This window comes from Leucopleurus acutus (genome assembly GCF_964270905.1).
Source record: "Leucopleurus acutus genome assembly, chromosome: 3".
Lineage (NCBI taxonomy): Eukaryota > Metazoa > Chordata > Mammalia > Artiodactyla > Delphinidae > Leucopleurus > Leucopleurus acutus.
The window spans coordinates 16,519,758-16,532,776 of NC_139145.1; the positions used below are offsets into that span (position 1 = coordinate 16,519,758).

General features: G+C 44.0%; 1 long non-coding RNA gene across 1 annotated transcript in view; it reads left to right on the forward strand.

Annotated features, from left to right (window-relative positions):
• Positions 1-1,424: 1,424 nt before the first annotated feature.
• LOC309960122 overlaps positions 1,425-13,019 on the forward strand; it is a 30,308-nt gene continuing 18,713 nt past the window's right edge. Inside the window, exons 1-4 of the long non-coding RNA XR_014326118.1 lie at positions 1,425-1,540; positions 2,458-2,670; positions 5,844-5,970; positions 6,712-6,807. This is a non-coding gene — a long non-coding RNA (uncharacterized lncRNA). The remainder of the gene's footprint in view (positions 1,541-2,457; positions 2,671-5,843; positions 5,971-6,711; positions 6,808-13,019) is intronic.

Here is a 13,019-nt window from a genome sequence, read left to right on the forward strand (position 1 = left end):
GGGCAAGGGCAAGTAAAAACATCACAGTATTACCATGATTTCAAATGTGGTATTTTCCTTGATTGAGTTTTCGGGGTTTTTTTGCTGTAGATATTTTACTGTTTTCCAGAGCTTTCATATGGTTATTTTAGCCAGTTTCTATTTATGTTTCCAAGGGGGGCTGTGGGCTTGGAGTTCCCTGCTAAGCCATTTTGCTGACGTGCCTCTACTTTGACTTTATATTAACATTGTACTAGAAATCACAGCCCACTCAATATGGCGATTAAAAGAAATAAAATATAAAAGAAGCAAAAGTTTTGCAAAAGAAACAAAACTGTCATTCACATAGTATATTACATAGAAAATCCAAAACACAATAAATTCATTATTGGAATTTATAAGACTTCAGGCAGTAAGCTATACACAAAACCGGTACTTTACAAATGAAATTCAAAAAGAGATACCACTTACAATAGCTTCAAAAAGTATGAAACATACTCAAATAAAACTCAAAAAATATGTAATACTGCTATGGAGAAAATATATGGAGACTTAAATAAAAAGACTGCTGTACCATGTTAATGGATTGTTAAAGTCCATATTGTTAGATATTAATTTTCCTCAGGTTGATTTATGGATTCAAAGAATCCAGTCAAAGCCTCAGCATTTTTATTTACAAGTTGACACGATGATGATTATTCATATGAGTTGATTATAGCCAAGACAGTTGAACAAAAACTTACGGAAGGATACTCATTCTACCTTACCGAGATTGTTTCCTAATATGTTAACAAAGAGCAGTATTCGTGACCCTAATCCGTGCTGCAACTTGCCTCCGTACCTAACCCAGACACTTCCAACCCTGCTTTCCTTTCGCTTTTTCCGTTAATGCTTATTTTCTAAAATGCTATATAATTATGTTCATGGCTTACTGTCTGCTCCCTCCCTCCTTCCCCCACCCCCACCCCCCCAAAAAAGTTCTCCAGAGCAATGATCTCTGTTTTGCTCACTGAGGTATTTCAAATCCTTTACAATAGGGCTTGGCGCGTAGCAGGTGCTCAATATACTTGTTGAAAGACTGAAGAGGAAATAGGTTTGTTTTTTGAAGGTTGTCTACTTGCCTTACTATCATTTACGCAGATGCAGAGCTACAATACACTGTCCTCGGCGAAACTCCGTTTCCTCTCGGAAGAACCGGGAACCCAGGAGCCGGCAACTCACGGAGCGCGGCCACTAGCCCAGAATGAGTACCCGGGCACATGACAGGTTCAGCCGGGCCTCTCCACGCAGCAAGCGCGGAGAACTACACTTCCCAGAATCCTTGGGTTCTCGCGTGGACTACATTTCTCAGGGGGTTAGCGACCGTTCCCCCGCCTCCACCTCACTACCCGGCTCCGGACCTGCACAGGAGTTGGGCGTTTGTCGCTGGCGTGAGCGGCGTTCTGGGCTGGGGTCGGCCCAGACAGCACCCCGGGGAGTCCCGACCCGAAGTTGCTGTTAGGCCGTGGCAGTTCCGGAGCTTCCCGCCTGCGGCCCGCGGAACACCCGAGGCCTGGGTGAGGTGAGCGGCGGAGGCTCGGCAGGATGCGGGAGGGAGGACCGGGCTTCGGGAGGATGCGGCGCCGGGGTATGGGACAAAGGCCCAGGAGGCGCGAGCCGGGCCTTTGTGGGCGCCGGCGGGCCGAGGGCCGGGCACCCCGGCTCTGTCCGCCTGCCGCCACCAGCCATCCCACAGTACCCCTGAACGAGACAGGTCGGGCACTTCGTCCCCATTGGCTGGACCCAGCCACCCTTCTGCTTCCTCCCGACCCATTCCCAGTGCGCTACCTGCCCAGCGCCTGCGGGCATTTGAATTTGTTTCGGGCCGGCAGTGAACGTGAGAAATTTCCTCCCTTTACCATCACTCCTGCACTTGCGAGTGACAGGCTTGTTTTGCGCGAGAAGTGAGTCGCCGGCTTCCCCCAGTGGCAGAGTCAGGACTGGAACCCAGGTCTTTGGTTTTCTGTGCCCTTTCCTCAAGACAGCAGCCACCTCCCCGCCATAGGAGAGCTGATGTTTTCTCTTTCCGAAGCAGCTTTCTCTAGAAATCTGGAAATTGTTTCCTTGATAGGAGGGGGAGGAATTGGGTGGGAAGGCTTGAGGTGGAGAAAAGTTGTCACATGCACGCAGGGAGGTTAGAGCAGGTGCTCTGGAGCCCGCGGTGCTTGGAATCCTGGTGCCACCCTCCCTGGCTGTGTGGACTGGGACAAGTTGCTCCCACTCTGCCCTCAGTTTCCTGATCTATAAAATGGGGTGCTGACAGTGCCAGCTGTGCTGTGGGACTCGATGATGTATTGATAGGTAGTGCCTGGCACGCGGTGAGGCTCAGGGAGTTGCTGCTACTGCTGATGGAGTCCTAGGACCTTTTCCTCTGAGCCAGGGAAAGAGCTGGGCCTGGACCAGGACCCAGCCCTTCTCTCTGGTCCTCTCTACTCCTAGCTCCTGACTTCCTTCCTGAGGGCACATGGCATCATTCTCAGGTGGTGTAAAGGTTTCAGAACTGCTGATTCTGAGGGGTGCAAAGCAGAAGGGCCTTCCTCCTGGCTCCCATTTTCTTCTCTCAGATTTGGCTTCTGGAGACTTCTCCCATCCTAAGGGGAAACTGCCCAGAAAGAGGACATGGCTACTGAACAGAGGGAAACAAGGTCTCAGGTGAGTGCATTACCATCTCAAGTCTTACAGACAAATAGGTTTGTTTTTTAACCCTCAAACTGAAGTTCTGTCCCCAGTACAGTCTTCGCCAGGATTTGGAGCCCATGTCCTTCTCCCTTTGAAGAGTTGGTCCATCCTGGTAGATGGTGGATTGCATAGGGATTGCTTGCCTCCAACCCCCCAATCCATGTGTTGTGTCTCTCTTTTTTTTTTTTCTGATAGACACTCTTTTATTCATTAATCTCAATTCACTGTATGATTACTGAATTGACAGGTAAGATGCCACATATCTTATACCACTTGGGGTCAGAACACATAAACATGCGCACTTGGCAGAGTTCCTTTCTGTCCTGCCTCCTTTGCTCAGTCATGTCCCCCTCCCTAACCTTGGCCAGGATGCTTTTCTTTTTCTTTCCACCCCGAGAATCTTAATGATACCTTACCCAGGCTTTTCCCAGTCCAGAGTTTTTCGTTTTTTCTCCCTCTTAACTTTCTGGATCATGTGCCTTGCTTCTATCACTCTCTTGAAAACTGATCTTGACCTGCCATTGTCATCTTTATTCTGTGGGAATGAGGGTGGGACCCCATCCAGGTGAGGCGGTGTGTGAACAAAGGATAGCCATTTTGGTGGGGACACAGATAGAGAGGTCTCTTGACTTTAAGAGCTGAGAGAAGACTCCTCAGGAAGTGGCAGGGAGGGTGCTGTGGGATATCAGTAGTGGAGAAGCAAGGTATACAGGGTGTACAGTTAGAAGTGGGGCTCTCAAGCCAGACAGCCAAGTTTGAACCCGTATCTTCTGTTACCATTTATGGGCCTTAGGCAATTGCATCTCTCTGTGCCTCAGTTTCCTCACCTGTAGAATGGGAATAACAACCATGCGTACCTCATAGGGTAGATGAGAGGAATTGCAGCATGGCAAGTGTTTCAGTAAGGGCCAGGCACATAGTTGATGTTGAATATGTGGTGATTGTGGTAGCTGAACAATATTATTCTAGTACATGATACTATTACTGTTGATAGATAAAAATTAACTGTACAGTGTTTTTAGGACCCAGAAAATACTGTTCATTCTGTACTCATTTTCATCTAACAATAATAGTTAATGTTGCTGGGGGAATATCCCGAGGGCTTTACCTTTGTTCTCACTCTCATAACAGCGCAGCAGTTATTACCCCCATTTTACACATGAGGAAACTGAGGCTTAAAGAAGTCAAGTGACCTGAAATCAAACCCAGGTATGTCTGGCCTCTGAGTTCATGCTGGTTATTATCCAGCCATTCCTCTGGTGCATCTCTCAGAACATATGGCAGTCCCAGCCCCTGTGTTACCAGAGCTCTCTGCAGTGCGATGTTGTATATCATTTGGACCCACGAAATGTCATGGTGGTTGATCTTCTGAGGCTATGGCTAGGACCTGCCTTTGCATATTTGGACTGCTTTTTTTTAAGGCTTTCACATTCCATTCCAACAGAGCCAAGCTGCTCTCTTGCCCAGAATTTTCTCTGTCCCTGTGTGTGAGTCCTATGTGACATTTCTCCCTAACCTCACCTGCTGTGTGGAATTGTGTGTAAAACTCAGTAATAGGATGTTTAAGATAAGAGGGAGAGTATACCAAGTGCTGTGTTGGAAGAAAACTTTAGTTATCATCCTGTCTCTGCCATTAATAAAGTATGTGACCTGGAATCTTGACTGTCCTGGATCTTGTGTTCCTCGTCTCTAAAATGAGGATTAGCAGATATGGTGTATGGTCCTATCCAGCTACACATTTTCCTTTCAGTGTTCAAATTCATGCACTTTTCTTGTCTGCCAGTTAGATTGTAAGTTCTTTGAGAGCAGAGATCATTTCTTGTATTCCTGCCAATGTGCCAATAATTTAATGCCTTTTCTTACTATAAAAATACTTCATGATCATGGCAAAAAACTTTATAGAGAATAAAACATGCACATATATATATATGGGTATATGTATATATGCTTGTAAATGTACATGTGTGCATAGATGTGTGTATGTACATGTATTTGTCTATATATTTTTTCCGTATATGCAAAAAAAAAGTAAAATCACCCTTAATCCCACCATCTGGAGATGATCGCTGTCAGCCATTTGTTATGCATCTCTCAGCATCACTTGCTATGTACATATATAATTTTTTTTCAAAAATGGGACCAAACTATACATACTGATATGTAACTTGCTTTTTATACTTAACATTATTATGAATGCCGTTTTAAGTCAAAAATACTGACTTACACCATCAATTTTAATGATTCATAGTACTTTATATTGACATGATAATAGGTAAGATCTGAACCTTTAATATGAGCCATGTATGGTTTTAAGTACATTGTATGGATTATTTCATTTATTTATTAACTATTTGGTAGGTTTTGAGAGGCAGTTTTACAGAGTGGTTAAGAATGGAGCCTTAGACATCCACCTGGAATTGGAATCCCAGCACTACCACTGACCAATTGTGTGACTTTAGACAAATTTCTTATCCTCTCTGTGACTTCTCTTGTGTAAAACGAGGACAATAATAGTACCTTCTTCCTAGCGTTGTTGTGAAGGTAAAATAAAGATTTACACTAAAGATTAATATAAAGCTCTAAGAATAGTACTTGTCCTGAAGAAAGCATTCAGTTAATGATAGCTGTTTTAATTTCCATTATTACTGTCCTCAGGCTGCAGAGAGCACACAGATAGTGCCTTAAATTATTTAACTGAGCCTCTGTCAGTGATTATTTAGGTTGTAGGTGTTTGTTTCTCTGCTGTTAACTAACACCATAATAAATGTCCTTTTGTGTGCATTTTTTTGCACTGTTGGTTATCAAACAAATATAGTAATTGGAGAGTTAAAAAGTATGCACATTTTAAAGCTCTTAATATGTATTACCAAATTGCTATTAGAAAGATTATTCTAATTAACACTCCCACTAATGGTCTTAATACCGCCACACATCTCTGTGTGGTTAACACAGGGCCTGGTTCATACTTCATGGTACTCAGTATGTATTTGTCACAGGTCAAGTGTTCATTAAACGAGTGACTTGAAACCTTAAGAACCTAGAATAATATAGAAGCATTTCATGGTAGCCTGTCTACTTCCTACTGCCGCCCTCTTCACCCTGTGTGATGGGTGGTCTTGGGTGAGCTGGGATGCTTGTCTCTACAGCTGTCAGTGACGTTTGAAGATGTGGCTGTGCTCTTTACGCGGGATGAGTGGAGAAAGCTGGCTCCTTCACAGAGAAACTTGTACCAAGATGTGATGCTGGAGAACTATAGCAACTTGGTGTCATTGGGTAAGGAAATTTCCTCTGTTTAGAAATTGGGATAACTCAGCATCTGATTCCCTGGATAAAAGCCATGGATCATCAAAACTTTAGCTGAGTTTTGCCTTAGCACTGTACAAATTGGATCTCCACAAATAAATCTGAAAAACTTTTTCCTGCTAATAGGCATGGATGCCTGATGCCCCACGGATGGGACAGTCTACAGAGCTGCACATTAGAAATTCCCTCATAGTTCAGGCATTTCCCACTATGATTGTTCTATGATGTGTCTGCTCATCTCTAAGCAGAGAGCATCTTTCATCCCTCTTCTTTGACCCACCACTTGCCTTTCCCGTTCACTTTTCCAGCTAGATGAACACTGTATAATCCATATTTGAAAGGGAACCAGATAGTGTTTTCTCATTTTAAACAGTCTACCTGGTATCTTCTCCATAGATACCTGTTTATAAATATGAATTTAGTCTGTACATCTCATATATTTCCTCTTTTATAGAAAGCTAATGGTACCCTATTTCAAGGGTACATGTTTATTGTACTTTCCTAACATGTAACTAATTATTACATTGTTATGTTTTACAAGTCCCTTGCTTTTTCCCTAACACACCCCTCACATCATGGGGGCAGAACTTGAGCACCCTAAGGAGCTCTTTATATCATCCTGTAAGTTTCCACTCAGATCTCAGATACCTCTTCGTGTCAAAACCAAGTTTGCTGTTGTTTTTATTTTTTTGTTTTTTTTCCTATGAGCAGGACTCCTATTTTCCAAACCTGAGGTGATCTCCCTGTTGCAGCAAGGAGAAGATCCCTGGAAGGTAGAGAAAGAAAGCCCTGGAGGCTCCTCTGTAGGTGAGTGGGTGGGGAATCTCTGCAGGCAGCAGTCTGGTAAATGAGTGCATGTGCAACTTGGAGATGTTGGTCAGGGAAATTTCTCCAAGTTCTCAGTCCTCAAGAAGTTTTGGAGAAGGGTCACAAACTTCTGCGTCATGTCTGATAATCACTTCACAGGTAAATCTCCCAGGATCTTTATTCTTTCCTCTTGTTTCGGAGGAGGGCTGCATTTTCATGTATTCACTGAGCAAACTTAGTCCATGTAAGGAACTGCAGATAATTCGTTCTGACTGAAGCCCAGGGTTGTGGGAAAAGAAAGAGATGAGGAAGGAAATGAGATCAGAAAGCCAGGTGGGGGCCACACTCTGAAGTGCTTTGGTACAGTTCTTAGAGATGGGAACTGTCCGTGGGTGACTGGAAATAATTCAAGGATTTTAAGCAGAAGAATTACATGGTCCTTGATATTTTAGAAAAAATGGTCAGAGTCTGAAACACTTTAAATGTCCTTCAGTAAAGGCATAGCTAAAGAAGCTGAGGTGGGTCCCTACACTGGCACACAGCACCACAGTCAGAAACAAGCACTGGTGTGGGTGGAGCTCCAAGGCACGTGAAGGACTAAAGCTAGTTACAGTGCATGATTATGACATGTCGCCATTTATGTGTAAAGAAAATTACGTGGGTGTTTGTCTATATGCATAATATGCATGTAAGTGCTGAGAGAAAGGGCACGGGACACCTAAGGTGGTAACTAGTTACATTTGGATTAGGATCGAGAATGAGTATTGATGAAAGGGGACTTTATTTACATGTAATGTTATTAAAATTTTCACAGAGAATATATTCATAAAGTCCTTATTATGCAATTTCAATTTAATAAGAATGGTCACTTTGGAAACACTGTTGGTCTTAGATTTGAAGTGAGGAAAAACTAGAGGTGGGAACCTTCTGGAGATTATTGTGTAATGCAGGCAAGACGTTACCTGCAGGAAGGCACGTGCAGTGGGTTCAGGAAAGAGGAGAGACTTCCCTGGTGGCGCACTGGTTAAGAATCTGCCTGCCAATGCAGGGGACATGGGTTTGATCCCTGGTCTGGGAAGATCCCACATCCCACAGAACAGCTAAGCCTGTGCACCACACCTACTGAGCCTGCGCGTCACAGTTACTAAGCCGGCGTGCCTAGAGCCCAAGCTTCACAACAAGAGAAGCCACCACAATGAGAAGCCTGTGCACTGCAACAAAGAGTAGCCCCGACTTGACACAGCTAGAGAAAGCCCGTGCGCGGCAACAAAGACCCAATGCAGCCAAAAATAAATAAATAAATAAATATAACATTTTTTTAAAAAAAAAGGAAAAAGGAGAGGTCCCTTTGTTAAGGGTTCAGGACGAGTTCGGTGTGGCATGGGTTTCATTTGAGATGTGAGTGAAATATGGGTAGAGGTCACCAGTGGACAGCTGTAGAAGGTATACAGGGTTGGAACTCAACAGGGAGGTCAGGGAGCCGTCAGTGAGAAGGTAGCATTTGAAACCTTGAGCTGAGCAGACGAGGGAACGGAGGAGAGGACAGAGTCCCAGGAAACCTCAATGTTTATGAGGTGAGTTAAGAAGGAAGAATCTGTGGCTGAGCCTGAGAAGAAGTCACCAGAGGAGAAAACTGGCAGATTCGGCTGTCAGGGAAGTTGAGGACTGAGAGCTGTTGAATTGGGGAGGCCAGGGCTCTGGGGGAGCCAGGTTCTAACCCTCGCCCACTGCTTTCCTGTCCCGTGATAAACAGCAGTGCAACCTTGGACAGAAGGACGCAGGTCCTGCCCTGGCGGAGCTCAGTGGAGGGGGAGGCTAAGCGCACACAGGGCTGTGGAATGACAGACTCCGGTGAGGACCTCGGGAGAAGAGCCACAGGTGCTGTGAGAACGTGAAACAGGAGGGGTGCTGTGGGTAAGGCTTCCCGAGGAAGGGCCGGATCCCACGTTGTGAGAAGCATTCAGGCACAGGAAGAGCATGTCCGAGAGTCCAGACAAAGGAAGCCGGCATGTAGAGACGGGAGCGGGGAGAGGGGGCTGGGACCTGAGAGCCAGGCACAGCCCCTGAGGAGTTGAAGTACCCTGGCCACGGGCCCAGGTTTATATTCTGCAAGGATCAGCCTGCAACCAATGTGGAGCCACCTGGCATAGACGTGGTAGGACTTGTCTGAGGTTGCTGTTGGGTCCAGACAAGTCAGTGATGCCCCCACACAATGGGGGCCCAGCAGAAGGGCTGTGGGACAGGCTGTCTCAATCCCTGAAGCGCCCACACCTTTAGTAGAGCTCATTCTTTCCCGTATAAGGTGAGATCTTTTGAGGTGGGAATCACACTTATCTCTCCTTATATCTTTTAACTGTCATTTGGGAGAAATATTCTAATTTTGTGGGAACTGCTGGAGACCACCACAAAGTAAACAGAACGCAGGCAGCAGGGAACCAGTGGAGAGTTTAGGAGGAGCGTCAGGTGTGGACTGAGTATGGCTTGGAATATCAAAGGAAGAGAAGGAAGAATTGTTCACTTTCCATTCGCCTCGGGAGCCTCTGATCCATGAGGAGCCCCCCTTCCTGAGTGAAGTGTTAGTTGGATTAAACTGAATAGAAAGTATTACTGGAGTCGAAAGCTGTCCAGAGAGACCCTGAAGACACCTAGTGGTGATGTCAAGTCCTTCTCAGGTTTGGGAAGCTGTCCCTGAAGGAAAACTCTGGGTGTCTGGAGGAAGTAAGGACATCAGAGCCAACCAGTGTGTGCATTTCTCTGGACGGGATGAACCTCCTCTCTTTGGTCAAAGGTGACAGTCAGATGGAGCGTCCTGGGAGTGCTGGCCTGTGGTTGTGGTTGTGTCTCTCCTGCAACCCTGGCGAGTCTCCCATCTGCCTGGACTAAAGTGCCCTCAGAACAGTTTCCCTTCCAAGGGGAGCTCAGTTCTCTGAGCTCAGGTGAAGGATCTGGATGTTCTTGGAGGCACCTTGATCATTAACTCTAGACCAGAACCAAAAACCGACCCTTTGAACAGCCGGTGACGGAAAAGCTTATGCTTCCTGTATAGGACTCCTAGAACCTCTAATTGCCTCCAAATGTGCTTTTAAAATATTATTTTCACATCAAAACTATTTACAACTAGGAAAAATAAAACGAACAGAAAAAACAAACTGTGTCACCCCTGGCTCTGTATGTTTTATATTGAGAAATGGGAGGAAATGGCTCAAAGAGACTCATCTGAGTCTCTTCCTTAAGAAATGAACCCAGGGCTTCCCTGGTGGCGCAGTGGTTGAGAGTCTGCCTGCCGATGCAGGGGACATGGGTTCGTGCCCCGGTCCGGGAAGATCCCACATGCCGCGGAGCGGCTGGGCCCGTGAGCCATGGCCGCTGAGCCTATGCGTCGGGAGCCTGTGCTCTGCAACGGGAGAGGCCACAACAGTGAGAGGCCTGCATACCACAAAAAAAAAAAAAAAAAAAAAAAAAAGAGAAAAGAAATGAACCCAAAGTCTAATCATTTTTCTGGAATATTTTATATGTATATATATATGTATACATATATATATATAATATGGATAATGTGATTAAATCAACTTGAACGTCTCATGAGTTTGGTTGACACCCAATGTGAAAATATTCTTAAAATCAAAAATTTAAAAATTCAGGGATGATTAGGTAAATTACCTCCAATGAAAAAGTGTTTGTCTTTTTCTCTTTCTTTGTTATATTTATGCTAGAATTCAGGGCAGACTGAACCTGGCAGGGTGGTTGGCTGAGGGGTCCCTTGTGGGCTGCCTTCCACCCACCAAGATTTGGTGAGGCTGCATCTGCAAATTTTTTTAATTTGCAGAAAGGTGCTGTAGGGGTTAGAGCAGCAGTGGTTTTAATATAACATGCAGTGGTTTTAAAGAGTTAATTTACAAGGTGAAAGTTGAGCCCAAATGCTCTGTAGTCCTGTTTAATATGTTTGATTTAGTCTTGTCCTCATCCCCTGCCACCAACATCTGTTGTCCTTGTAGCTGCCAGAATAGTCTATTTAAAAGGTAGATCAGGTTATCTCACTCCCATGCTCAAAACCTTTAGTAGCTTCTATCACATAGAACACAATCCAAAGCCCCTAGTGTGGCCTTCGTGGTCTGGTCTTGGCTACCTTTTCACCTTCACCTCCTTCCTCTCTGCCCTTCATTCAAGAATTCTAATCCCCTGGTCTCCTTGTAGTTCTTCAGACAGGCCACCTCAGGGCCTCTGCTTGTTTTTTCCTCTCCTGGACCATTCTTCCTGAGCCACAAGCCCACATGACTGACTTCCTTGAGTTGCACAGGTTTCTGTTCAGATGGCACTTTGTCTATTAGACACAGCACATCTGAACATGGCCCTCTGTCCTCCACATTCTTTTTTTTTTTTTAATTTTATTGAAGTATAGTTGATTTACAATGTTATGTTAATTTCTGCTGTACAGCAAAGTGATTCAGTTATACATATATGTATTCTTTTTCATATTGTTTTCCATTATGGTTTATCACAGGATATTGATTATAGTCCCCTGTACTATATACAGTAGGACCTTGTTGTTTATCCATTCTATATATAATAGTTTGCATCTGCTAATCCCAAACTCCTAATTTAACCCTCCCCCACCCCCTTCCCCCTTGACAACCACAAGTCTGTTCTCTATATCTGCAAATCTGTTTCTGTTTCATAGATAAGTTCATTTGCGTCACATTTCAGATTCCACATGTAAGTGATATCATATGGTATTTGTCTTTCTCTTTCTGGCTTACTTTATTTAGTATAATCTCTAGATCCATTTGTGTTGCTGCAAATGGCATTATTTCATTCATTTTTATGGCTGAGTAGTATTCCATTCTGTATATATACCACATCTTCTTTATCCATTCATCTGTTGATGGACATTTAGGTTGTTTCCTTGTCTTGGCTATTGTAAATAGTGCTGCTGTGAACATAGGGGTGCATGTATCGCCTCTTTCTTTTTCTTTTTTTTTTTTTGACAAAGGAAACACAACATTTTTATACTTAATGCATTCTTTAAAACATGCATGCAAGTTAAATGTGTAAAATCCAAGCAACAGACTTAAATGTTATAAGAAGGTCTCCATTCTCAGAGAGCTAAAAAATAAATGTGGACATGAATTTTAGTGGTGTAATCTCCATTTCACTTATAGTTTTAATTTTGTTCATTTCCTTTACAGTCCAGTGGCTTGACTTCTTTTTTTGTGGAGGGGAGGGCTAGCTGTCTACTTTTTATTTTAATATTTATTGGAGTATAGTTGCTTTACAATGTTGTGTTAGTTTCTACTGTATAACAGAGTGAATCAGCTGTACGTATACATATATCCCCTCTCTTTTGGATTCCTTCCAATTTAGGTCACCACAGAGCATTGAGTAGAGTTCCCTGTGCTATACAGTAGGTTCTCATTAGTTATCTATTTTATACATAGTCTCAATAGTGTATATATGTCAATCCCAATCTCCCAATTCATCCCACTCCCTCTTCCCCCTCGGTATCCATATGTTTCTTCTCTACGTCTGTGTCTCTATTTTTGCTTTGCAAATAAGATCATCTATACCATCTTTCTAGATTCCATATATATGTGTTAATATATGATATTTGTTTTTCTCTTTCTGGCTTATTTCACTCTGTATGACAGTCCCTACGTCCATCTAAGTCTCTATAAATGACCCAATTTCACTCCTGTTTATGGCTGAGTAATATTCCATTGTATATATGTACCATATCTTCTATATCCATTCCTCTGTTGATGGACATTTATGTTGCTTCCATGTGCTGGCTATTGTAAATAGTGCTGCAGTGAACATTGGAGTGCCTGTGTCTTTTTGAATTATGGTTTTCTCTGGGTATATGCACAGCAGTGGGATTGCTGGGTCATATAGTAGTTCTATTTCTAGTTTTTTAAGGAACCTCCATACTGTTCTCCATAGTGGCTGCATCAATTTACATTCCCACCAACAGTGCAAGAGGGTTCCCTGTTGTCCACACCCTCTCCAGCATTTATTGTTTCTAGATTTTTTTGATGATGGGCCATTCTGACCAGTATGAGGTGATACCTCATTGTAGTTTTTTTTTTTTTTTTGCGGTACGCGGCCCTCTCACTGTTGTGGCCTCTCCCGTTGCAGAGCACAGGCTCTGGACGCGCAGACTCAGCGGCCATGGCTCACGGGCCTAGCCGCTCCGCAGCACGTGGGATCTTCCCAGA